Source organism: Podarcis melisellensis, assembly GCF_964234715.1.
Source record: "Podarcis melisellensis genome assembly, chromosome: 2".
Lineage (NCBI taxonomy): Eukaryota > Metazoa > Chordata > Lepidosauria > Squamata > Lacertidae > Podarcis > Podarcis melisellensis.
In genome coordinates this window covers 19123332-19148272 of record NC_138529.1, presented here as the reverse complement: position 1 = coordinate 19148272, position 24941 = coordinate 19123332, and the positions used below count along the sequence as shown (strand labels likewise).

General features: G+C 45.4%; 1 long non-coding RNA gene across 1 annotated transcript; it reads right to left on the bottom strand.

Moving 5' to 3' along the window:
* Positions 1-19250: 19250 nt before the first annotated feature.
* On the bottom strand, positions 19251-23010 carry LOC309363051. The gene is made up of 3 exons (XR_014165198.1): positions 22754-23010; positions 19943-20123; positions 19251-19364 (listed from the first exon to the last, which is right to left on the bottom strand). It is a non-coding gene; the product is annotated as an uncharacterized lncRNA (long non-coding RNA).
* Between the last annotated feature and the right edge of the window lie 1931 nt (positions 23011-24941).

Sequence of the window (24941 nt, the reverse complement as noted above, 5' to 3'; positions counted from 1 at the left end):
TGAAATTCAGATGGAAGAGATTAGAGGAAGTCAAGTAATATGTTTATGAAGTTGGAAGCTTAACCAACTAATTAAGTCTCATTGTACTTGTGTACGTGGTTGTATTCTTGGTTATTATCTGTTAGGTTTGTATTATTTTATCCCCCCTTTTTATTTTATTATTATTGTTCTTATTTTTGTTTTAGTGAAGTAATGTGTTTGCATGAAACTCAATAAATATTATTGGGGGGGAAAACAACAAAACAAAACACTGATACAGTGGTACCTCACAAGACGAATGCCTCGCAAGACGAAAAACTCGCAAGACGAAGGAGTTTTCTGTTTTTTGAGTCATTCCGCAAGACGAATTTCCCTATCATCTTGCGAGTTCTTGCGAATTTGTTTCCTTTTTCTTAAAGCCACTAAGCCGATAAGCCGTTAATAGCCGCTAAGCTGCTAATAGCCGTGCTTCGCAAGACGAAAAAACCGCAAGACGAAGAGACTCGCGGAACGGATTAAATTCGTCTTGCGAGGCACCGCTGTACAGAAACCTGAAGGCTGGAGGGCCAGGGTTGTGAGAGGAGGGGAAGCCATTTTGGAAGGGAAGAGGGGTGATGATGAGCACAAAGTTCTATGGAGTACTCCCAATCTCCTAGCCGTAGTTCAGAGAGCATTGCATCAGGGTTAAAGCCAGACGTGATCCAGACCTGCAACATTCCTCAGATGAAAGTAGGGACATTTCTCAATCCTCCCTCCAATGAACAATCCTTAACTCCCCATTTTTTGCGACCCTCCCACTGCATAGCATTTCCTATCAGAAAAAGGCACTACAAGACCAATGGGACATAGCACACACACCCTCCACTTTCCTGAGAAAACCCATTCTATTCTATTCTATTCTATTCTATTCTATTCTATTCTATTCTTTGGTAGATTTGCAAGAAGGAAAACACAAGCCAATAAATACATTTTAGAAGGGAAAGATTAGACACAGACGCACAAAGCATTTTTTATTTAAAAATCAAGACCCATAGTTCTCCGCTCTCCTCCCCCCTTCTTACCATCCAGGGTGGTGCTGCCATCTGCCTGCCCCTCTGAGCCAGCCAGGGCCGTCTTTACCCGGGGGTGCAAGGGGTGCGGTGCACCCGGGTGCCAAATTCTGGGGAACGCCCACAACTGAAGCTGCCTAAGCTCTTAACCGTGATCCCCGAGTGATGGTGGTCGATGGGTCATTTCCGTTTTCTTTTGCGGAAGAGCTGCAGAATCAACGTATCCAGTGGCACCCCCTAGCGGTGTCTTTCATTTTCGCATGATCGCAAAAACGGAAAGGCGGAGTTATCGCTGCCGCTTTTTATTTTTTCATGTTAGCGGTTTTCGCTGTTTCCCCCCTTAAAAGCTCAACAACTATGGCTCAACCACTCTTCTAATGATGGAATTTCCTGTGGCTTCCATTTTGGGGCTAAAAGAGTTCTTGCTGCAGTTGTCGCAAAAATAAACAGTTTTATATCTCTCTTTGGGATCTCTTTCCCTACTATACCTAACAAAAATGCCTCTGTTTTTCCCCACAGAAAGCCCGGAGCCCCGTTCGCAACCTGAGCAGAACACAACCCGTGTCCGCGCGTGCGGGGGTCATGATTCGCCGCTTCTGTGCATGTGTGTGATGTCATTTTGAGCGTCTGCGCATTCCATTACTTCCGAGTCGCTGCGGGATGTATCTTGAAAGAATGTAACCTGAACCAAACGTAACAAGAGGTATGACTGTATTGTATTTTTACTGTGTTTTGTTGGGAGCCACCCAGAGTGCCTGCGGCAACCCAGTCAGATGGGGGAGCATATAAATAAAAAAATCTATTATTATTATTATTATTATTATTATTATTATTATTATTATTATTATTGGTTTAGGTCTTCAGAAAGGTAGAAGCTGGGGGGCATTACACATTCTTTCTGATACAATGAGAGTGAATCCACTTACCCGACACTCACAACTACTGAATCACTTAGGTGGGCAATGGAACGACAAACCCTTTTAGAAGCTCCTGGAAGAAAGTGCAAGCCCCCCCCCTACCATTTTCCCCCTGGTCATTCACATTGGAATCATTGTGATTGGGTGCAGTGCTAGTCCTACTGAAAGTAAATCTGTCGAAATCAAGAGATAGGACTCATTTCGATCTGCTTATTTATCTATTTTTATGTCATGAGGTGTATATGACACCTGATTGTATAAAACGGCGACTTTTCATGGTTCTCATCTGGGGAAAGCTGAGTTGGATTGAACTCTTTGTCAATGGGGCACCGCCAGCTGAAAACCATTATGTGGATTTTACTGATCAGTAACAGAGCAGTGTCAATGGGTGAAAATCAGAACAGAACCAAACTTCCACCCACATTCCTGGGCTTCTTTCCAGTGATTTCCAATCACCTCTGGAAGCCCTTTCATAGAAGTCCTTTGAGGCACGAATCAGAAAAAAAACCTTCTTTGATATTTTAAGGATTTTCCCCCTTGACCCTGACACTAAACTTAAACTGCCTCCAGGAGAAGTACAAACCACTCCCAGGAACTTTACATGAACGTACCACCCCAAATTCTCTTCACATGATATCGCGAACCATTTTGAAATTATTTCAAAGAACTTATGGATGCTTCCAAAGCGTCCAGTGCCTCCATGAAGATAGATGATTCCTCTCCTGTTCCCAGCATGTGATGTCTTGGGCCAGTACACCCTCACTGGCACCTCATCGAAAACTTGGAGTCCTTTATTAGTGGCATTGCCTTGAACACAGCCCTCCAGATGATATACCTATGGCAAATGCCCAGTTTTTCCAGAAGCACTCCCTGTTTAAACCAAAATATTCAGAATTTATCAGCCCTCAGCCTTTGATAGTTTTGTAATAATGATAATAATAATAATAATAATAATAATAATAATAATAATAATAATAATATTTATACCCTGCCCATCTGGCTGGGTTTCCCCAGCCACTCTGAGTGGCACCCAACAGAATATAAAAAACACAATAAAACATCATACATTAAAAACTTCCCTAAGATGCCTTCAGATGTCTTGTAAAAGTCAGATATTTGTTTATATCCTTGACATCTGATGGGAAGGCGTTCCACAGGGTGGGCACCACTACTGAGAAGGCCCTCTGCCTGGTTCCCTGTAGCTTCACTTATCGCAGTGAGGGAACCGCCAGAAGACCTTTGGAGCTGGACCTCAGTGTCCTAGCTGAACAATGGGGGTGGAGACGCTCCTTCAGGTATACAGGGCCAAGGCTGTTTAGGGCTTTGAATTGTGCTCGGAAATGTACTGGGAGCCAATGTAGGTATTTCAGGACCAATGCTATATGGTCTTGGTGGCCACTCCCATATTTGCATATACAGTGGTAGCTCGGGTTACATACGCTTCAGGTTACATAAGCTTCAGGTTACAGACTCCGCTAACCCAGAAATAGTGCTTCAGGTTAAGAACTTGGCTTCAGGATGAGAACAGAAATCGTGCTCCGGCGGCGCGGCAGCAGCAGGAGGCCCCATTAGCTAAAGTGGTGCTTCAGGTTAAGTACAGTTTCAGGTTAAGAACGGACCTCTAGAACGAATTAAGTACTTAACCTGAGGTACCACTGTACACAGATTTCAGAAGACATCTGAAGGCAGCACTGTACTGGGAAGTTTTTAATGTTTGATTGTTTTATTATGGTTTTATATTTTGCTGGAAGCCACCCAGAATGTCTTGGGAAACCCAGCCAGATGAGCGGGGTAAAAATATTATTATTATTATTATTATTATTATTATTATTATTATTATTATTATTATTATTTGTAGAGGGTGTGACTTCAATCCTGTGACATATACATATAAAGAAACTTACCAGTACAAGTACATATCCCACTAAGAAATCGGCAAGGAGTAATATTGCCCGACAGTTTATTCCTCGAGGCAGGTGGGTCCTGGTAAGGCAATAATAAACTCCCCATGCAAACAGCAAGGAATGAATAGAAATGGTCACATATAATATCAGCACCCACAGAGTTCCACCAAATGCCATTTCCCTTAAACTCAGAAGCACAGAAGTGGTGATTGTGCCTTACGCGATGCTACGTATATCTGAAGGAGTGTCTCCTCACCCATCGTTCTGCCCGGACACTGAGGTCCAGCTCCGAGGGCCTTCTGGCGGTTCCCTCACTGCGAGAGGCCAAGTTACAGGGAACCAGGCAGATGGCCTTCTCGGTAGTGGCGCCCGCCCTTTGGAACGCCCTCCCATCAGATGTCAAAGCGATAAACATCTACCTGACATTCAGAAGACATCTGAAGGCAGCCCTGTTCAGGGAAGTTTTTAATATGTGACATTTTAGTGTATCTTTCATCTTTGTTGGAAGCCGCCCAGAGTGGCTGGGGAAACCCAGCCAGATGGGCGGGGTACAAATAATAAATTATTATTATTATTATTATTATTATTATTATTATACGTGGCTCTTGTGGTTTAGCAATGATATTCTCTTGCACATGGTGTAGATTGTTCTCTTTTGTACGAGAACATGCTGAGCCATGTGGAAGAGAACAAAACCTCGGCCAACCCACGTATCTTTCAACTGAGAAGAAGCAGTTTAGTAATTCCTTCAGAAACTGCAAGATGTCCTTTTGGAGGTGAATCTCGAGGTGTGTGAATTTGCCCAGCCCCTCCTCTAGAGGGAAGAGGTACATTGGATTTCCAAGGCCTCTGATGGCTAATCAGATTAGGGCAAGAAACCATTTTTGTTTGTGTGTGTAATATTTTTAAATTTGTTTTAACAAGTACAAATTGCAAGTAGATAAACAGGTACTATTGTGGCAGGAAGGTAAATGGCGTTTCTGTGTGCTCTGGTTTCCGTCATGGTGTCCAGAAGCAGTTTAGTCCTGCTGGACACATGACCCAGAAAGCTGTCTGTGGGCAAACGCTGGCTCCCTCGGCCTGAAAGCGAGATGAGCGCCACAACCCCGTAGTCACCTTTGACTGGACTTAACCATCCAGGGGAACCTTTACCTTTTCTTTTAATGGCAGGTGGTGGCAGCTGCGGAAGCTCAGACTTGATGACCTGGGTCTGCACTGCAACAGCCAAAATGCGGTACTCTTGCTGCAGCAACTGTCAGGGAACTGCCATCGGAGCTAGAGGCGGAGGCAAGGCTCCAAAGCGATGCTGGAGAAGGGCCCAGCAGGGAGAGAGGCAGCTCATCGGCTGGGGAAGGAAATCAGCGTAACACCAGGGGTAAAGGGGGGCAGATGAGGGAATCGGCGAGGGGGCTCCAGGACTCCTTGCCGGAGACCAGCGGGGAGAGCACGGGTCCTCCGCTGCCCACACCCACCCTGCGCAGAAGACTTCCGCGCAGGGAGAGTAGGCGGAGACTTGGCGTCAAAGAACTTCTTTGCTGGAAGAGGTTCAAGAAATGCCCACTAACGGATTCTGCCAGCGACTGAAACAGCCACGGAGTGAAGGGCTGTCCAGACAGAAAGGGTTTAACCAGGTAACCTAGCCAGGAGCGGCGGCAACTTACGCACGAGCAACCCCTATAACCATTACAGCAACCAATGCTGTAACATTGGGGAAGCATCACAGAACAAATGATCGGGTGGAATGAAGTGTGGATGGTCCAGCATAAACCCACCACTGATGCACTTTTATTGCGTCCATGACATGGCGTGGAATGCATCTGCGAAAGGATGCTGGCCAATCAGGAGGGGCCCTGGCTCTGCACTTTTGAATTGGCTATGTTCCAGCAGGAGGATGCCCGGTTCTGTCGATTTCCTCAGGCAAATCCAAGCTTTCGCCTAAGAAAGCTTGAATTTTAAGCAGAAAAGACGTTTTATGTATGCGGCGACAGCCGCACGGATGTTGCTATCCCAGAGAAGGAAAGAAGACAAGAGAGAGAAGAATGGCAAACTAAACTGTTGGATTATGCTGAAATGGCAAGACTTGCCAGAAAGCAGGAACCAAGAGGACCAAAACTTTAACAAAGAATGGGGTAATTTTTTAAAATTTATCTTGGAGACCAGATGAAAACATTAGCAGGATTGCAATAGCACTCGTAATGTAGCAAATATTATGGACAAAATGCAGTGATATAAAGTATGGACCGTTGAATAATATGCAGTTGAAGAGGTTAACAATAGGACCCATGGAGGGGAAGTTGGGAAGTCCAGAGATTCGGAGGAATCTACAAATGTGGATGCGTACGCTTGTATTGCTATAATTTTATACTTGTGAAATCAAATAAAAAATATTTCAGAAAAGAAAGCTTGAATTTTATATTGCCCCCCTCCCCAATTCCTCTGCCCCACCCCCTGCTTTTGTAGGCTTTGCTATTTTCTGCTACCTGGAGGGCCTCCCAGAAAAACATGGCATGGAGCCAAGACTCTGAAAAACTGGTATTTTCCAAGTATTTCCAGAATCTGGATAACTCATGCTTCAGAGTTCTCTCAGTTTACATAGAGGGAAGAGAAAGGAAAAAAGAACTGAGCTGAGGTAATGCTTGACACTGTGTGGCTGGCAACCATGCAGACTGGGAAGCTGAAGGAAAGCTGTGTTATTTCTTAGAGAGGAGACTTAGTCTCCTCGTGTCATTATATAGCAGAGTGTATTGCTCACCATGAGCATTCACAGTTTATGCACCGCTTATTAACCGGCAGGCATCGCAGGTTTCTAGACCTCATGCTTGCAAAAGCAAGTCTGCCTCCAGCCACTCTGAATGGCGTCCAACATATATAAAAACATAAAGGTAAAGGGACCCCTGATCATTAGGTCCAGTCGTGGACGACTCTGGGGTTGCGGCGCTCATCTTGCTTTATGAGCTTCTGGGTCATGTGGCCAGCATGACTAAGCCGCTTCTGGCGAACCAGAGCAGCGCACGGAAACGGCGTTCACCTTCCCGCAGGAGCGGTACCTATTTATCTACTTGCACTTTGACGTGCTTTAGAACTGCTAGGTTGGCAGGAGCAGGGACCGAGCAACGGGAGCTCACCCCGTCATGGGGATTCGAACTGCCGACCTTCTGATCGGCAAGTCCTAGGCTCTGTGGTTTAACCCACAGCGCCACCGGCATCCACTCCGGATGGCATCCAACATATACAAAAGCATAATAAAACAGTAAACATTAAAAGAAAAATTCCCTATACAGGGCTGCCTTCAGATGTCTTCTAAAGGTTGTATAATTACTTATCTCCTTGGCTCGGCGGTTGCATACCCTCCCCATACCCTCTAATATTTCTCCGATGAAAATAGGGATGTCCTATTCCATACCTTCCAATAGGCTAAGGAAAAGAAGAGATTATTTATGTATGCGACGACGGCAGTGTGGATACTTCTGGCCCAGAGATGGAAAGAAGATCAAGTCCCGACCAGAGTGGCTGATAAAGATGATGGACTACGTTGAAATGGCGAAAATGGCCGGTAAGATTAGAAACCAGGAACATAGAAATTTTAATGAGGAATAGGGGAAATTTATAAGTGACCTCGGAGAACACCGTAAACAACTAAAAACTTTGGCAGGATTGTAATAACACTTGTAATGTAACAAGTACAAAGGTTAAAAAGGGAATTTTAAGAAAAGATGGAGAATATTGTAAGATGCAATTGAAAACAGATTGGCAATGGAACCCATTGAGGGGTGGAGGGAAATACAAGGATTCAGGAGATCATATGTGTATGATTATGGCTATTATTTGAATATAAATGTAAATTGTAAAACTGGATTATGTCCTGCTGGATTATGTCCATTTGGATCCCTTCCAGTCAGGATTCAGGCCTCACCATAGGACTGAAACTGCCTTGGTCGCACTGGTCGATGATCTCTGGCGGGCTAGGGACAAAGGTGAGAGCTGTTTCCTAGTTCTGCTGGATCTCTCAGTGGCTTTTGACACCATCGACCATAACATCCTTCTGGACCGTCTAGAGGGGCTAGGAGCTGGGGGCACTGTTATACAGTGGTTCTGCTCCTTCCTCCTGGGCCGTGTTCAGAAAGTGGTGGTGGGGGATGAGTGTTCAGACCCCTGGGCTCTCACTTGTATGGTGCCTCAGGGCTCTGTCCTCTCCCCCATGCTTTTCAACATCTACATGCAGCCGCTGGGAGAGATAATCAGGGGGTTTGGGCTGGGTGTTCATCAGTATGCAGATGATAAATCAGAACCGGTGAAGGTGGTGAAGATCCTGTGTCAGTGTCTGGAGGCGGTTGGAGGATGGATGGTGGTTAACAGATTGACGCTGAATCCTGACAAGACAGAAGTACTGTTTTTGGCGGACAGGAGGTAGGCAGGTGTGGAGGACTCCCTGGTTCTGAATGGGGTAACTGTGTCCCTGAAAGACCAGGTGCACAGCCTGGGAGTCATTTTGGACTCACAGCTGTCCATGGAGGCGCAGGTCAATTCTGTGTCCAGGGCAGCTGTCTACCAGCTCCATCTGGTATGCAGGCTGAGACCCTACCTGCCCGCGGACTGTCTTGCTAGAGTGGTGCATGCTCTAGTTATCTCTCACTTGGACAACTGCAATGCGCTCTATGTGGGGCTACCTTTGAAGGTGACCTGGAAACTACAACTAATCCAGAATGCGGCAGCTAGACTAGTGTCTGGGAGCGGCCACTGAGACCATATAACACCAGTCCTGAAAGACCTACATTGGCTCCCAGTACGTTTCTGAGCGCAATTCAAGTGTTGGTGCTGAGTTTTAAAACCCTAAACGGCCTGTGTCCAGTATACCTGATGGAGCGTCTCCACCCCCATCATTCTGCCTGGACACTGAGGTCCAGCGCCGAGGGCCTTCTGGCAGTTCCCTCGGAACCAGGCAGAGGGCCTTCTCAGTAGTGGCACCCGCCCTGTGGAATGCCCTCCCACCAGATGTCCAAGAGAAAAACAACTACCAGACTTTTAGAAGACATCTGAAGGCAGCCCTGCTTAGGAAAGCTTTTAATGTTTAATAGACTATTGTATTTTGATATTCTATTGAAAGCAGCCTAGAGTGGCTGGGGAAACCCAGCCAGATGGGCGGGGTATAAATAATAAATTCTTCTTCTTCTTCTTCTTCTTCTTCTTCTTCTTCTTCTTCTTCTTCTTCTTCTTCTTCTTCTTCTTCTTCTTCTTCTTCTTCCTCTTCTTCTTCTTCTTCTTCTTCTTCTTCTTCTTCTTCTTCTCCTCCTCCTCCTCCTCCTCCTCCTCCTCCTCCTCCTCCTCCTCCTCCTCCTCCTCCTCCTTCACAATCCAGGGTTTACAGTCAGGTTGACGTGGAACTCCTGTGGGCAGCGGTGCAATCTGAAAGGGCAGCAGCGGCAACAACAAGATCACAAAGGAAGATGTCTAGCAGGACTTATGCAGTTCTTCAGAAAGATTCGTTTGATGGAGGATTTCAGATCCAAATTGTTCAATTGGTGGGTTTGAGGTCGCTCGTGCATAAGTTGTCGCCACTCCTGGCTAAGTTACCTGGGTGAACCCTTTCTGTCTGGACAGCCTCTCACCCGTGGCTGTCTCAATCGCTGGCAGCATCCATCAGTGGGCCAGCAAAGAAGTTCTTTGACGCCAAGTCTCCTCCTACTCTCCCTGCGCAAAAGTCTTCTGCGCAGGGAGGGCGTGGGCAGCGGAGGACCCGTGCTCTCCCCACTGCTCTCTGGCATGGAGTCCTGGAGCCTCCTCTCCGATTCCCCCATCTGCCCCCCTTCTCCACTGGTGTTACGCTGATTTCCTTCCCCAGAAGATGGGCTGCCTCTCTTCCTACTGGGACCCTCTCCGGCATCCCTCTGGAGCCTTCCCTCCGCCTCTGGCTCTGATGGCAGTTCTATGACACCTGCGCAGGTGTAAAGATGGTAGAATCATAGAATCAAGAGTTGGAAGGGATCCCAAGGGTCATTTAGTCCAACCCCCTGCAATGCAGAAAATCTGCCCTCAGCCATCTCTGGGTAGACATTGGATGTTTAGTTATGCTGTGTGTGCTACAACAGAAGCCTGTATATTGGAGCTTTTAAAAGTTAAATGAGCGTACCTTTAGCTAGATTATGCCCATAATAATTTGTATTACATGGTTGTTGCTTTCATCCGTTTTGCATGAGCCATCCAGTGTGTCTGGATTGGTGTACAGAAATCATGGGAACAACATCATCAAACGCCTTGGCTCACCATTATCTCAGGGCCTCTGCCTTTTATCTGAAGCCCTGTTTTAAGTAGAAAATAACAGCCATTTAGAAAATATAAATCTTGTGAGCTAGTCTTGTGAAGTTCTCCAGTGGATACAAAGTTCTCTCTGTGCGTGTTTATGTGGTTGGTTTTTTCCTCTTTCTTTTCAATTAACAACAAAGGAAACCCGCTGACACAGTGAATTTTGATCTGGAAAATGAAACTTGACATAACAGGTAGTTAGCTACATTTTTCTTAATCTCTGGTAGTTGCCCAGAGGCTGCTTTTAATAAATCTCCCTCCGTCTGCACCTCCAAAGAAACAATCTGACCGCATTCACATTAATAAAAGAGCATCTATAATAACCCTCCCAAGTCTTATAATGTTGCCAATCCACATTCTGTGGTTTTGAAAAAACAAACCAAAAAAACGAAGGCTCAGATATTGAATGAAAAGTATATATGTTTTGCCATTGGCTTCGGTGGGATCAGGAGCAGTCTATTTTTGTGCAGCGTTTTCAAACTAGAATCGTGTGACTTCCGGCACTTGATAGCTGAAAGTAGATCCATTCTTGTTACATCCAGAGCAAAGAGGGCTGCAAGTTTTTAAAGTACCCCCCCACTCTTCTGATAGTCAGTGGGTGTGACCAGGCAGGTAGAGAAGGGCAAATCTTGGGAGGGTACGTGTGTATTCTGGAGCAGAAACAAGATAGAATTTGGTGGGACCTGGCAAAGAGGGACACTATGAAATTTGGTAGAGCCCAGGGACGCAGGTGGTGCTGTGGGTTAAACCACAGAGCCTAGGACTTGCCGATCAGAAGGTTGGCGGTTTGAATCCCCGCAACGGGGTGAGCTCCCATTGCTCAGTCCCTGCTCCTGCCAACCTAGCAGTTTGAAAGCACATCAAAGTGCAAGTAGATAAATAGGTACCGCTCCGGCGGAAAGGTAAACGGCGTTTCCGTGTGCTGCTCTGGTTCGCCAGAAGAGGCTTAGTCATGCTGGCCTCTTGACCCGGAAGCTGTACGCCGGCTCCCTCAGCCAATAAAGCGAGGTGAGCGCTGCAACCCCAGAGTCGGCCACGACTGGACCTAATGGTCAGGGGTCCCTAGGGAGACAATAAAACATCATTTCCTACTCTGCACTGCATTGGTTTCGTGCAGTGCTGTTTCCATTCCATTGCAGGTCATCTTCTGCATTATTGGTCTCCCTGCCCACTGTGGTGAATTCATACAACTTATGTACTTTACGTAATTAATTATCTAAATCGTGTAACCGCATTGTCATTGTGATGAACCCAGCATCCGGCTCTCACAGTAGCTAACTTATGGGAAGCCCGAAAGTAGGACTTGAGCACATCAGCCCTCTTTCCTCCTATGGCTTCTGGCAACTGTAATTCAGAAGCATACGGCCTCCAACAATGGAGACAAAACATAGACGCCATGACTAGGAGTGATTGAGACCTTTATTGTCCACAAATTTGCCCAGTCTTCTTTTAAAACCATCCAGTTGGGTGGCAATCAGACCTCTTGTGGCAGTGAGTTCCATAATCCAACAATTTATTATCTGTACCCCGCCCATCTGGCTGGGTTTCCCCAGCCACTCTGGGTGGCTTCCAACAAAGCTTTAAAATACATTAAAAAGTCACACATTAAAAACTTCCCTAAACAGGGCGGTCACCACTACTGAGAAGGCCTTCTGCCTGGTTCCCTTTAGCTTTGCTTCTTGCAGTGAGGGAACTGCCAGAAGGCCCTCGGCGCTGGACCTCAGTGTCCGGGCAGAACAATGGGGGTGGAGATGCTCCTTCAGGTATATTGGGCCGAGGCCGTCTTTTTGTCTAAATCTTCCAACATTCAGGTTGATTAGATGCAGATGCTTCTCTCTGGGTACCTAATGTTGGGTCTGTTCTCTCGTACAACCACTTACCTGAATAAAGCAAATATTGCAAAAACTCAACAACAGCAGCAGCAGCAGCAGCAGTAGCATCCCACCGTGGGTCTCCTCCAAAGGAAACCAGAACCTATAGCATGGTCCCTCGAGAAAGTGGTGAGCACACAGTGCTGCAGCAAAATGAAATACAGTGGTACCTCGGGTTAAGAACTTAATTCATTCTGGAGGTCCATTCTTAACCTGAAACTGTTCTTAACCTGAATTACCACTTTAGCTAATGGGGCCTCCTGCTGCTGCCGCACCGCCAGAGCCTGATTTCTGTTCTCATCCTGAAGCAAAGTTCTTAACCCGGGGTACTATTTCTGGCTTAGTGGAGTCTGTAACCTGAAGCGCCTGTAACCTGAAGCGTCTGTAACCCAAGGTACCACTGTACCGTCCATGTTCTGCTCTGGCTCCCACATTCCTTTTCTTGAGCAGAAGATAACCATCTTGTGTGAGCGAAGAAAAGGTCGAAGCAAATGGATGAACTCAATCCTTAGAGCTGGACTTTCCACCACAAAAAGGCAAAGCTGAAACAGACACACACACCCCACCCCCAAGAAGGGGAGTGAGTGCAACTTGCTGGAGGCCATGGAAGAGCTAGGGTTGGAACGCAAGTGCTTCCACTGGAAGGTCATATGCAGGAAGAGATAACTAGGCCATTCCTGTCCGTCCATCCACACCCTCGATGGGTGTTTTATAGAGTCACAAACAGATAGGAATTCCTGAGACTCTGCATCTCTAGGTATTTATGATGCTAATCGCTCTAGCATATGACTGCCTCAGGGCAATGATATGCCTGCTTTGAGCAGCATTAAGAGACACAGCACAAGAGTCTTGCAGCACCTTAAAAAGACTAAGAAATTGGATTGGACAGAAGTTTTCATAGACTAGAATCCATTTTGTGTTTGTTGGGCGTGAGGGAGGAATTATAAGAGATGGCGCTGCAAGGATAGGCCAATACAGTGGTACCTCGGGTTACAAACACCTCGGGTTACAAACACTTCAGGTTACAGACTCCGCTAACCCAGAAATACTAACTCGGGTTAAGAACTTTACCTCAGGATGAGAACAGAAATCGTGCGCTGGTGGTGCGGTGGCAGCGGGAGGCCCCATAAGCTAAAGTTGTACCTCAGGTTAAGAACAGTTTCAGATTAAGAACAGACCTCCAGAACAAATTAAGTTCATAAGCAGAGGTACCACTGTAATGCCATTTATGACAGTTCAATTGAAGCCTAAGATTGACGTGGATGTTTTATGTTATTAAGGGGAAAGCAACTGGGATTCCTCATATTCACTTTCATATAAGTGTGTATATCTCTCCTTGTGTTTAATGCATAGCTGCCTTCAATGTACAAATATATATTCCTAGGGCAGCTTATATAACAAACCCTTGAAGTGTCCCTATTTTCCAGGGACGGTCCTAGATTTACAGAAGCCGTCCCGATTTCTGATTTGATTCCGGAATGTCCCGCTTTTCCTTAGGATGTCCCTATTTTCACCGGAGAAATGTTGGAGAGGGTGTGGAATTATGCGACCCCTGAGCTGAAGAGATAAGTAACTATACAACCTTTAGAAGACATCTGAAGGCAGCCCTGTATAGGGAAGTTTTAAAATGTTTTATTATGATTTTTTTATATGTAGGAATCTGGCCAGAGTGGCTGGAGCAACCCAGTAAGGCGGGTGGTACATAAAACAACAACAATAACGGAATAGGATGTCCCTGTTTTCATTGGAGAAATGTTGGAGGGTATGATCTAAATCAAGTTACAACAGGAGAATTCCAGTACACAACCTTTGAAAAAATGCCCAGATTTGGTGAATGCTTGTCATCGCTGGGACTGCTTATTGTTGCTTTTAAAAGGGAAGCGGAAAGGTAAACGGCGTTTCCGTGCGCTGCTCTGGTTTTGGTGTTCTGTTGTGCCAGAAGAGGCTTAGTCATGCTGGCCACATGACCTGGACAAACTGTCTGCGGACAAACGCTGGCTCCCTCGGCCTATAAAACAAGATGAGCGCGCAACCCCAGGGTCGTCTGCGACTGGACTTAACTGTCAGGGGTCATTTACCTTTTTTTTTAAAAGGATCCCTGGACGGTTATGTCTAGTCAAAGGTGACTATGGGGTTGCAGTGCTCATCTTGCTTTCAGGCCAAGGGATCTGGTGTTCGTCTGCAGACAGCTTTCTGGGTCATGTGGCCAGCATGACTAAACTGCTTCTGGTGCAATGGAAACCAGAGCGCATGGAAATGCTGTTTACCTTCCCGCTGCAGCGGGACCTATTTATCTACTTGCACTGGTGTGCTTTTCAACTGCTAGGTTGGCAGGAGCTGGGACCAAGCAACAGGAGCTAACTCCGTCGCGGGGATTCGAACCACCGACCTTCTGATTGGCAAGCCCAAGTGGCTCAGCAGTTTAGGCCACAGGCAGCTGATGATAGATAAGTGGCAGGGGAAAGATAATGCTTGGGATCGGACCCTTTGGTTCCCTTGGATCGCTACAATTCTCTGATTCTGTGTCATTGGCATGCAATCCTTCCTCCCTTTAGACCTTATTCCTTTCAGTGCCTTCTCTGCCGTAAATCAATACTGTACGACAGGTTTTCTCTACCCCCGCCTTCCCATTCCAGCCATAAGTAATATGCCGTGTCTGTTTTGGAAGAGCCTCCTTTAGAAAGCAGCCATGTATTTTGAAATCTACTGGTGCCATCTTGTCTGTTTGACAGCTTTTGCTTTGCTGGAATTTTTCCTGCGTTCGCCGCCAATTCTGAGACACAAGTTGAGTCATAATGATGGAATGGCCAGCCAACTCTCCTCCTGCTCCCCACACAGTCCAATTCAAGGTGAATCCTGATAGCTGGTGCATGAGGAGACTGGCCACATGCTGGAAATTCCTTGCTAAATTAAGTTGCTAGTTCATCAAAAACATCCTCCCAAGCATGCACAGGATGTATTAAGTTATGGTGGGGTAAGGGATCAGCTTGTCACACTGACATTTCGGCTCCTTGGCAGAAAGAGCTGAATCTGGTTATCTCTTTCAAGAAACTGGATCTGCAAAGGGTCACGCTGCAATAAATTGGTGTAACTAGAAACCTCTCTCCAGGCCTATGGATGTCTGATGACAACTTTGCTGTATGCTCCCTGCCCAGAAACAGCGACATATAAAATACGGTGGTACCTCTGGTTACAGACGCTTCAGGTTACAGACTCCGCTAACCCAGAAATAATACCTCAGGTTAAGAACTTTGCTTCAGGATGAAAACAGAAATCGTGCAGCGGCGACAGCACGAGACCCCATTAGCTAAAGTGGTACTTCAGGTTAAGAACAGTTTCAGGTTAAGAACGGACCTCCAGAACGAATTAAGTTCTTAACCTGAGGTACCACTGTACGCATTATGTGCTGGCAAGCAGCAACAAGTCTCAGCTTAATTAAATCAATCAGGAGAGGGGGAAAGTGTTGGGTGCTTGTTGGTTTCAGGGAAAGTATCTAAGATGCTGTGTTCTTGGCAGCGACTGGTCGTTCACTGTGCACTTTTAAGCGTGTATAATTCACTGGCTCAAGCTGTGGCGTAGTTTTAAGCTTGCGTGTGTGTTTGTTGACACTGGCTCTGCCTCCTGCCCCATTAAAACCCCACCCACAGAAGAGGAAGACGAAATGTACACTATCAAACAGGAAAGCACTTCATCCATTAGAAGCCCTCCTGTGTGGAATTCCTGTGATAAAGCATACAGATGAGTAGCTATGCAGAAAACGTGTTTGCTTGATGGTTTAAAAAAGGTGTTTTTAGGCTGCCTTTAAGGGTAAAAACCCTTTCAAGGCAGCTTACAAATAAAATAGAATAAAATGCAGCTGCAAAACATTTTTATGCTCATAGAATCGTAGAGTTGGAAGGGACCGAGAGGATCATCTAGTCCAACCTCCTGCAATGAAGGAATCTTTTGCCCAATGTGGGTGTGGCGATCACACAGGGTCCCCGGACGTTTGACGGTCTATTGATCCCTGTGCCACCACTGTGATTGCCTCTTCGCTGCCACCAACCCGTTTCTCTCGGGTACACACGGAGTCCAGACAGTTGTTAACATTAACAAATGATCAAGTTTATTTTTATAAGCATGAACAAGTTTCAGTTAATTTTTCTTGTCAGTTTCTTAATCTTAGTTCCTTTACTGTCCTATACGTTCCTAACAACTTCAAACGGATTATCCCAACTATCTATCTGACTCCACCTAACAGTTCCTCTCACTCTCTCACCACACAACTCGACCAACCCACAGACTTGTCCTCACTCTTCCTTCTCCAACTCCCAACTGACTTTCAAACAACTCTAACTCCTCCCCTTGGGTTCCCACTGGCCAATCACTTCACACTCATTTAAACCGTTCCTTATAACCCACCTAGGAGGCAAACACCACAGTGGGGCTCAAACCCTGAAAATGAGAGTGGAAGGCACGTGGTGGGAATGTAAAAAAGTAAAAAGTTTCTGGGAAATGATGTATAATGAGATGAAAAAGATGTTGAAATATACATTTATTAAGAAACCAGAAGCATTCTTACTTGGCATTGTTGGAGATGATATTAATAGACAGGATTGTAAGTTGTTTTTATATGCAGTGATGGCGGCAAGAATATTACTGGCACAAAAATGGAAGCAAGAAGAATTACCGACGAAAGAAGAATGGCGGATGAAATTAATGGAATATGCAGAATTAGATAAATTAACAGGAAGGATTCGAAACCTGCAGGACCAGAGATTCTTAGAAGATTGGAGTAAATATAGGAACTATTTGAAAAGCAATTGTAATGAACAGATTACGCTTATAGGACTGCAAGAATGAGGACTATTTGAAATATTGCAAGAAAGACTATGAAGAGAATTATTAGTTAATGATAATTAAGAGTAATAGAGAAATTAAGAAATGCAGAATAAGTGATAAAGAACGGAAAATCATCAGAGGTTGTTGACGGAAGTCTAAAATATTGTATAAGATAAGAAGTTATGTTAAAGAATTGTTAAAAATGATATGTAAAAAACCCGATAAAAATGTATATATAAAAGAAGAAAAGAAAATGAGAGTGGAAGGCACAATGTTTCACATGGGGTGGAACTGTAAAAAAAAAAAAGTAATTCTGGGAGGTAATTTATAATGAGCTCAAAAAATGTTTAAGATCTCCTTTGCAAACGACAACAACAACCCTGAAGCCTTTCTTTTGGGCATAATGGGCTTGGATATTCCTAAACAACAATACAGCATCAGACATTAAAAACTTCCCTAAAGAGGGCCGCCTTCAGTTGTCTTTTACAGGTAAAATAGTTGTTTATTGCCTTGCCATCTGCTGGGAGGGCGTTCCACAGGGCAGGCACCACTACCAAGAAGGCCCTCTGCCTGGTTCCCTGTAACCTCACTTCTCACAGCGAGGGAACTGGCAGAAGGCCCTCGATGCTGGACCTCAGGGTCAGGGCTGGATGATGGGGGTGGAGACGCTCCTTCAGGTATATAGGACCGAAGCCGTTTAGGGCTTTAAAGGTCAGCAACAACACTCTGAATTGTGCCATACAGACTTCTGACTTGATGAAAGGTTTATTGTGCACACCTGTGGATTATCCCTGAGTTATTACCAGTTTCAGGGACGCGGGTGGCACTGCGGTCTAAACCACTGAGCCTAGGGCTTGCCGATCGGAAGGTCGGCGGTTCGAATCCCCGCGACAGGTTGAGCTCCTGTTGCTCGGCCCCAGCTCCTGCCAACCTAGCAGTTTGAATTCACATCAAAGTGCAAGTAGGTAAATAGGTACCACTCCTGTGGGAAGGTAAACAGCATTTCCGTGCGCTGCATTGGTTTCGCCAGAAACGGCTTAGTCATGCTGGGCACATGACCCAGAGAAACTGTCTGCGGTCAAATGTCGGTTTCCTCAGCCAGTAAAGCGAGATGAGCGCCGCAACCCCAGAGTCGTTCGCTACTGGACTTAACTGTCAGGGGTCCTTTACCTTTTTTTTACCAGTTTCGGTGGCTGTAGCAATCATGGTTCTGCACAGTCGTTCTGTGCACCACAGCAGTTGATTTACCACCAGAGACCTGCTTTAGGTTGACATATTGATATGGCAGGAAGAGCTGTCAATAATGCCTCCCTCCATTTCCAGCAGCTTTGCTGAAGCATCATCCATCATCAGTCACGTGTCCCTGAGCCTCACACGAGAAGACAGGAAAAGCTTCCTTCAAGAGGCTTAATAAGTTCCTTTCAGGGGGAACATTGGGAGCCATTTGCTGGATGTTTGTTGCATGCTAATTGTCAGAGTGTCCTCTTCCTTAATGTCAGTGGAGAAAGAAGCATGGCTCCTTCAGTCCTGGAGAAGGGAAGAAATACTCCTCTCAGCTCAGCAACTCTTCTGCACAAATATAGGAAAGTGTTCTTAGCTTAAGGTTACCAGATTTTCCCCCAATGAATCCAGGGACACTTTTCAACTTCCTACTAAATCGATGGGACGCGGGTGGCACTGTGGTCTAAACCGCTGAGCCTAGGGCTTGCTGATCAGAAGGTCGGCAGTTCGAACCCCCGCGACGGGGTGAGCTCCCGTTGCTCGGTCCCTGCTCCTGCCAACCTAGCAGTTCGAAAGCACGCCAGTGCAAGTAGATAAATAGGTACCGCTCCAGCAGGAAGGTAAACGGCATTTCCGTGCACTGCTCTGGTTCGCCAGAAGCGGCTTAGTCATGCTGGCCACATGACCCGGAAGCTGTACGCCGGGCTGAATGATGGATAGATAGATATTAGAGGGTGTGGGGGGTTTTGGGGTTTTATTTGGAGTTGCCTCTCCCATTGTCAACATTTAGTACAGTACTTCAGTCATTAGTAGAAATTGCACAAGGCTGGTTCAAATGTTACATTACAGCTCTCTGTGAATTGAGAACAGGGCATCCCTGGTGAGGATGCATTCATGCAGAATACTGCCTAGTATGCAAAAGTTTTCCAGATATAGTGGTACCTTGGTTTTCGAAAGTAATCTGTTTTGGAAGACCATTTGAGTTCTGAAATGTTTGAAAAACCAAATTGAGAAATACATGCTCAGCGGAAGCTGTTCGACTTACAAGGTGTGTTCGAAAATGGAAGCATTTGCGTTCTAAAACTGAGGTACCACTGTATATAGTTATGGTGTTCCTAGTAGCAATATTTGGTATTACGGCGGCACATCTTTAAAGCTACTACTGCGTGTGCATGTCACCCTGCCATTTTATCTGTGGAGACGATGGTTCACTCCTCTCTGTGAATGTGTTTCTAGGGTCAGTCATGTGACATTCTTCTGTGATGTGTGAACTCAGGATAGGAGAAGGAAGCTAGAGTCGACCTTGAACAAAATTTCCCATAAATTTCTTGTCAAGAAGAATAGAGCAGTGCATCATAGATTTCCCCTGCTGTGTATCAGTTTAAGAAATTAAACACACCAAGGCATTTATTTGCCAGAGCAATCAATTCCCAATTATCCGTTCTCATTAGCAGAAGCGACCCTGGTGATAAACTGTTAGGATAAGCCAAACGTTTAGAAAACTTGGGTACATAATTCTAATTTGGAGTGCGCAAATAGTGTTTAAAAGCTGGATATTATTTAAATTGAAAGCATTGGTGTGTTTTTTTTTCTTTTTCTCCTACTCATGCATAATAAAACAGTATAGTGATTACATATTTCACCATTAAAATTTAATTCCACTTTTTAAAGTGTTTTGTAAGTTGAGCTAAATGTTCCAGTCTATAAATTGCAAGGAGAACTCCTAGTCTGGCTTTTAGTTGGTATAATTCGAGTTACAGAGTGTGCTGGGACTTTGTCACCCTGATTGGTGATAATCTGGCAAAACAAAACCAGCTTTGAGAGTACTGAAGGAGAGGGGCGGAGGCGGGAAAAGAAGGAATATTAAAAGGTCTGGTTACTGAGTTATTCCTGGAGTTGCAGGTGGCTGCTGAACATCTACATGAAACCGCTGGGTGGGGTTATCCAGAGTTTTGGAGTATGTTGTCCGCAGGATGCTGATGACGCTCAGCTCTATTTCTCCTTTGCGTCTGCAGGTGAAGCAGTGGAAGTGCTGGACCAGTGTCTTGCCTCAGTAATGGACTGGATGAGAGCCAACAAACAAACAAACTCAATCCTGTGGAAATGTTCAGGGATGCAGGAGAGGATATATTGTTTGACTATATCCTTTCCAACTTGTGTTAACAAGTTCCACAATTTAGCAGAGTAACATCCCCCTTTTTAAACTTGCACAGCGGACGCGTTTGCTCAGGCTTGCTAAAGCCTCTACAATAAGTTTCCTTGGTAATTTCTCCTTTAGTCCCTCATAGAAAGATAGACATGACACAGTCTTCTATAAAAGTATAAAAAGAGTTTACTTACGCATTCTGTTCACAAATGGATCCCAGAAGGCAGGCTTGAGTTACAAAAGTAATATACACCTGGAAACTATCCCATAAGGAGATAGCTCCTTTGAGAGCATCTCAGACTAAGCAGATGTTGCTTCTTCGATGAATGTGGTCAGAAAGAGAGAGATGGTGGCCTCCGCTGAGGTGTTTTATTACCTACATAGGTGAGGTCATGCTCACTTCTGGTCAAATGTAGAGGAAGTCTGTCCCAGCCTAGGAGGAAACAAGAAGTTCCGACTGGTTGTTCCAGACATCCCCTTTTTATGTCCACTCTAGGGATGTTGTACTTGACTGCTCTGTGTTTTACATCCCACAAATCCAGATGAGGCACTGCTAGTGGGTGGTTCCCTAGATTGGATGGGTGGGAGATTGCCTGGTCTTGATAGGGTTACACTTCCTCTGAAAGACCAGGGTCGTAGCTTGGGGGCATGCACCTGTATCCTTTGCTGTCCCAAAGTAGGTGTTCAGCATGCTAAAGCAAGTTGCTCCTTCTTCTGCATAGCTTATTTGGTGGGGTTCAGGCTGAGAAAAGCTCATGTGGAATGCAGAGGATTGCCAAATAGCCCTCCAGGAGATGACCAGGTTGTCCCTGCTGTCTGTCTCCATGACATCCCCATCTCTCTCCATGATACCACCAATTCCTACTAGCCTCTGTTTGGCCTGTTTTAATGCTCTCTAGCTTTTACCATTTAATTATCTATTCCAGACCCTCCAAGTGTCCCTATTTTCCAGGAATATCCCCAGATTTACAGATGCCGTCCCGGTTTCTGATTTGATCCTGGAATGTCCCACTTTTTCTTAGGATGCCCCTATTTTCATCAGAGAAATGTTGGAGGGTATGGAGTTATGCGACCCCCAAGCCAAGGAGATAAATAACTATACAACCCTTAGAAGACACCTGAAGGCAGTCCTGTTTAGCAGGGGTCAACAAACTTTTTCAGCAGGGGGCCAGTCAACTGTCCCTCAGACCTTGTGGGGGGCCGGACTATATTTAGAAGGGGGAAAAATGAACAAATTCCTATACCCCACAAATAACCCGGAGATGCATTTTAAATAAAAGCACACATTCTACTCATGTAAAAACATGCTGATTCCTGGACCATCCACGGGCTGGATTTAGAAGGCAATTGGGCCGGATCCAGTCCCCGGGCCTTAGTTTGCCTACCCATGCTGTATAGGGAAGGTTTTTAACGTTTTATTATTATTATTATTATTATTATTATTATTATTATTATTATTATTATTAGTTGGAAGCTGCCCAGAGTGGCTGGGGCAACCCAGGGTGTGGTAGTAATAATAATAATAATAATAATAATAATAATAATAATAATAATAATAATAATAATAATAATGCATTGAACATCCTTAATTTCATCAGAGAAATTTTGGAGGGTATACTATTCTGACCGATTGTTTTAACATTGCAAACCAGCTTTGGCCCTGAATATAGAGTCTGCACGTGGTAAAGAGGGGCAGCTGGAATTCATGAAGATACCAAGTATAGTGTTGTGTTTTACAGCCTTTCTCTGGCAATAATAGTTTCTGGCCAAATGCCCCATTCTGGCAATATTGGGTGCAGCACCATCATATAGATCCATCAGCACATAGATCTGTGCTGGACTCAATTGCAAGTCGAGAGAGGAAGACAGCCTATGATAAGTTATTGTTAAGATTACGGGGCTAGGTTTTGACCTGGAGCCTGTTAGGGAATGTTGTAAAGTAATACAATAGTTTCTGGTTAACCATAGCACTGTCTTGGGATGTTTAGCTGCTCACACAACACAGCAGATAACCGGACTGCAGAAACCCCAGGTGGTATCTTTGCTTTATAGGCAATCAGCTATTGGCATCTTTCCACATTCAAATGGAAGGAAGAGGCGGGGGGGGGGTGAGGTTTAAGAACTGCTATGAGATTTTTCTATTCTTCTAACTCAGCATGAAAAGCCTAGAATAGTCAACACACTTAAATCAGTTGGGGGTGGGGGTGGGTGGGAGGGAGGGAAGGACCAGAATAATGGTTGCCAGATCGTAATTTTTAGAAGGTTAGGCTATTGTGCAGCTGGAGATCTTTTTATTTTTATTTTACTTTAATGGAGCGGTGTTCCTCAAATCATATAAGGGGCTATTTGGCAGGCTTAGGAACCCCCAAAGCCTTCTACTCGCTTGAGCAATGGGAAGGCTTCTAAAGGAACTCAAGGATGTTTAAAAACCAAGCTCCTCAATTTACAGATCTCCATTAAAACTGGGGGCAATGGGGATGGGGCAGTCAGGAGGATCTGAGTTAATTTCCCAAGGTTAGACATGAAACAAGGAAGAAATGCTAACCTTGAGTTTTGAGTCTCCTGGCTGAAGAGGATTCGCAAGGAAAATTGAGAACAGGCTTGTGTTGCTGGAAAAATGTCTGCTACTTTGCAGAAGATTTAATATCTCCTTCACCTCCAGTGTAAATTAGCTCTGGGCACCTCAGGTGCAGCCAAGGAAATGTTTTCTGGCACTGATTTGTTGTATGTTACATCTCTGTCCTGCTTGGAGGAAGACCAGAGCAGACAGATAAATCTATCATTTAAAAGCTTGTGGGAGAGTGAAAAATATGTTTTGCCTTCTCCTGTTTTATTGAGAAGAGTACAGTATTTTCAGGCTATATCTAGTGCCTTCCCCTGTAAATTCACTTGTGGCTCTAACACGGTGCTGGAGAACTTCTTCTTGTTGTTGTTGTTGCTGCTGCTGCTAGACTACACCTCACACCAGCCCCAGTCAGGATGGCCAGTGGCCAGGAAGAAGAGTTGGAATCCTGCAACATATGGGATCCTCATAACAGAGGGTTCTGGTTGCACTCAGGACCCAAGAGCTCACCTGACAGGGTTAAAATGGGGGGGGGGGGGAGGAAGCAGGAAGTCCTGGACACTTGCTTCGCATCTGCTGAACACCCGCCCACCCTCCCTAGTTTAGATAGAGTCTCTTGGCCTTGCTTTGGTTTGGGTCGCCTGTTTTGGAACAGGGGCTGGGTAGGGATTTTTTCCATTTGGCAGATTGGCATTAAGCCATTTGGTATTCGCCTACCCCTTAGCAACTTGTCACAACTTGTGAGGTGGCGATTAGGCATTGGCTCAGTTGGATTGTGGGGAGGGGAGGTGCAGCCATCACCTTCCCCTTCCAGGAGCTGGGTATACTGGCCTCGGTCCAGTATATCTGAAGGAGTGTCTCCACCTCCATCGTTCTGCACTGAGGTCCAGCGCTGAGGGCCTTCTTGCAGTTCCCTCGCTGTGAGAAGCCAAGTTACAGGGAACCAGGCAGAGGGCCTTCTCGGTAGTGGCACCCGCCCTGTGGAACGCCCTCCCAAAATAACTACCAAACTTTTAGAAGACATCTAAAGGCAGCCCTGTTTAGGGAAGTTTTTAATGTTTAATAGGTTATCGTATTTAGTGTTTTGTTGGAAGCCGCCCAGAGTGGCTGGGGAAACCCAGCCAGATGGGCGGGATATAAATAATAAATTATTATAATTATTATTATTCCGTTAAAGGAATCTGGGGGTCCTGGATCTCGTCCAAAGTCCGCTTGAGGGGCTAGGGCCATGCCAGGACCACAGGAACCCCGGGGTGAGCTTAGGTTGGTCCTCATCGACCTAGCTCCCTCGTTTGGTTTACCCCATTGGACGATCACCCTGAGAGGTGGAGTCAGTTATTGTGGGGAGTCAATGCCTAAGCCAATACCGCTCACATGATTGTATTTCAATAAAGTTGTGGCCAAAATTTGCCCCCAAACTTAAACTATTATAAGGGTCCCTGTGTATTTTTGGGGGGTGGGTCTTGGGGCCTCAAGACGCAACTGGAAACTGAACGTATACAAGCCCTGCTTTAGCAACAGCATAGACTACAGGTGAAATCATCTGGGAATCCATGCATGGTATTAGCCATACTGGGTAGTGAGGCCTGTGGGGCTTCTAGTAGGGATACTCCTGAGTGTTCAATTTTAATTTGAAACAAGCAAACAAGAACACAGTCTGGTGTTATGAGAATTTTAAGGTCTCAAATTTAGAATGAATATTCATAAATGCGCACGTATCTAAATATATGAACCATGTGTCTGAAATAGTACAGGAGAGCAATCCTGACGCCATTTTGACTCTCCAAATGACCTCAAATATTCCTCTGCAGTAAGGGAGGCAAATGGGGAAAGCCTTCCCATTGTCTTTTCGCTTACAAATCCTGTCTTAGGGGCATATTTGTGTATGAATAGGGTGAGCCTGTGACCTGGACTCAGGAATGAAAGTATTAATCACCACAAAAGAATGGCCAGGCTGCCCAGGTAATGCAATCAGTGACCATTATCAGGTATCCTGGCAGGCAGGATTTCTGCTGCAGACTGCCTCCTGTGATGTATGTATGATATTTGGGGGGGGGGTCTTGGGCTACAGGGCGGGCAATTTCAGAAGTCTATATAAGGGCTTGCACACCATTGTTGTGGGTTTCTCCTGTTGCAACAGTTCTCATTGTTGTGGGGACCCTGTTGCAAC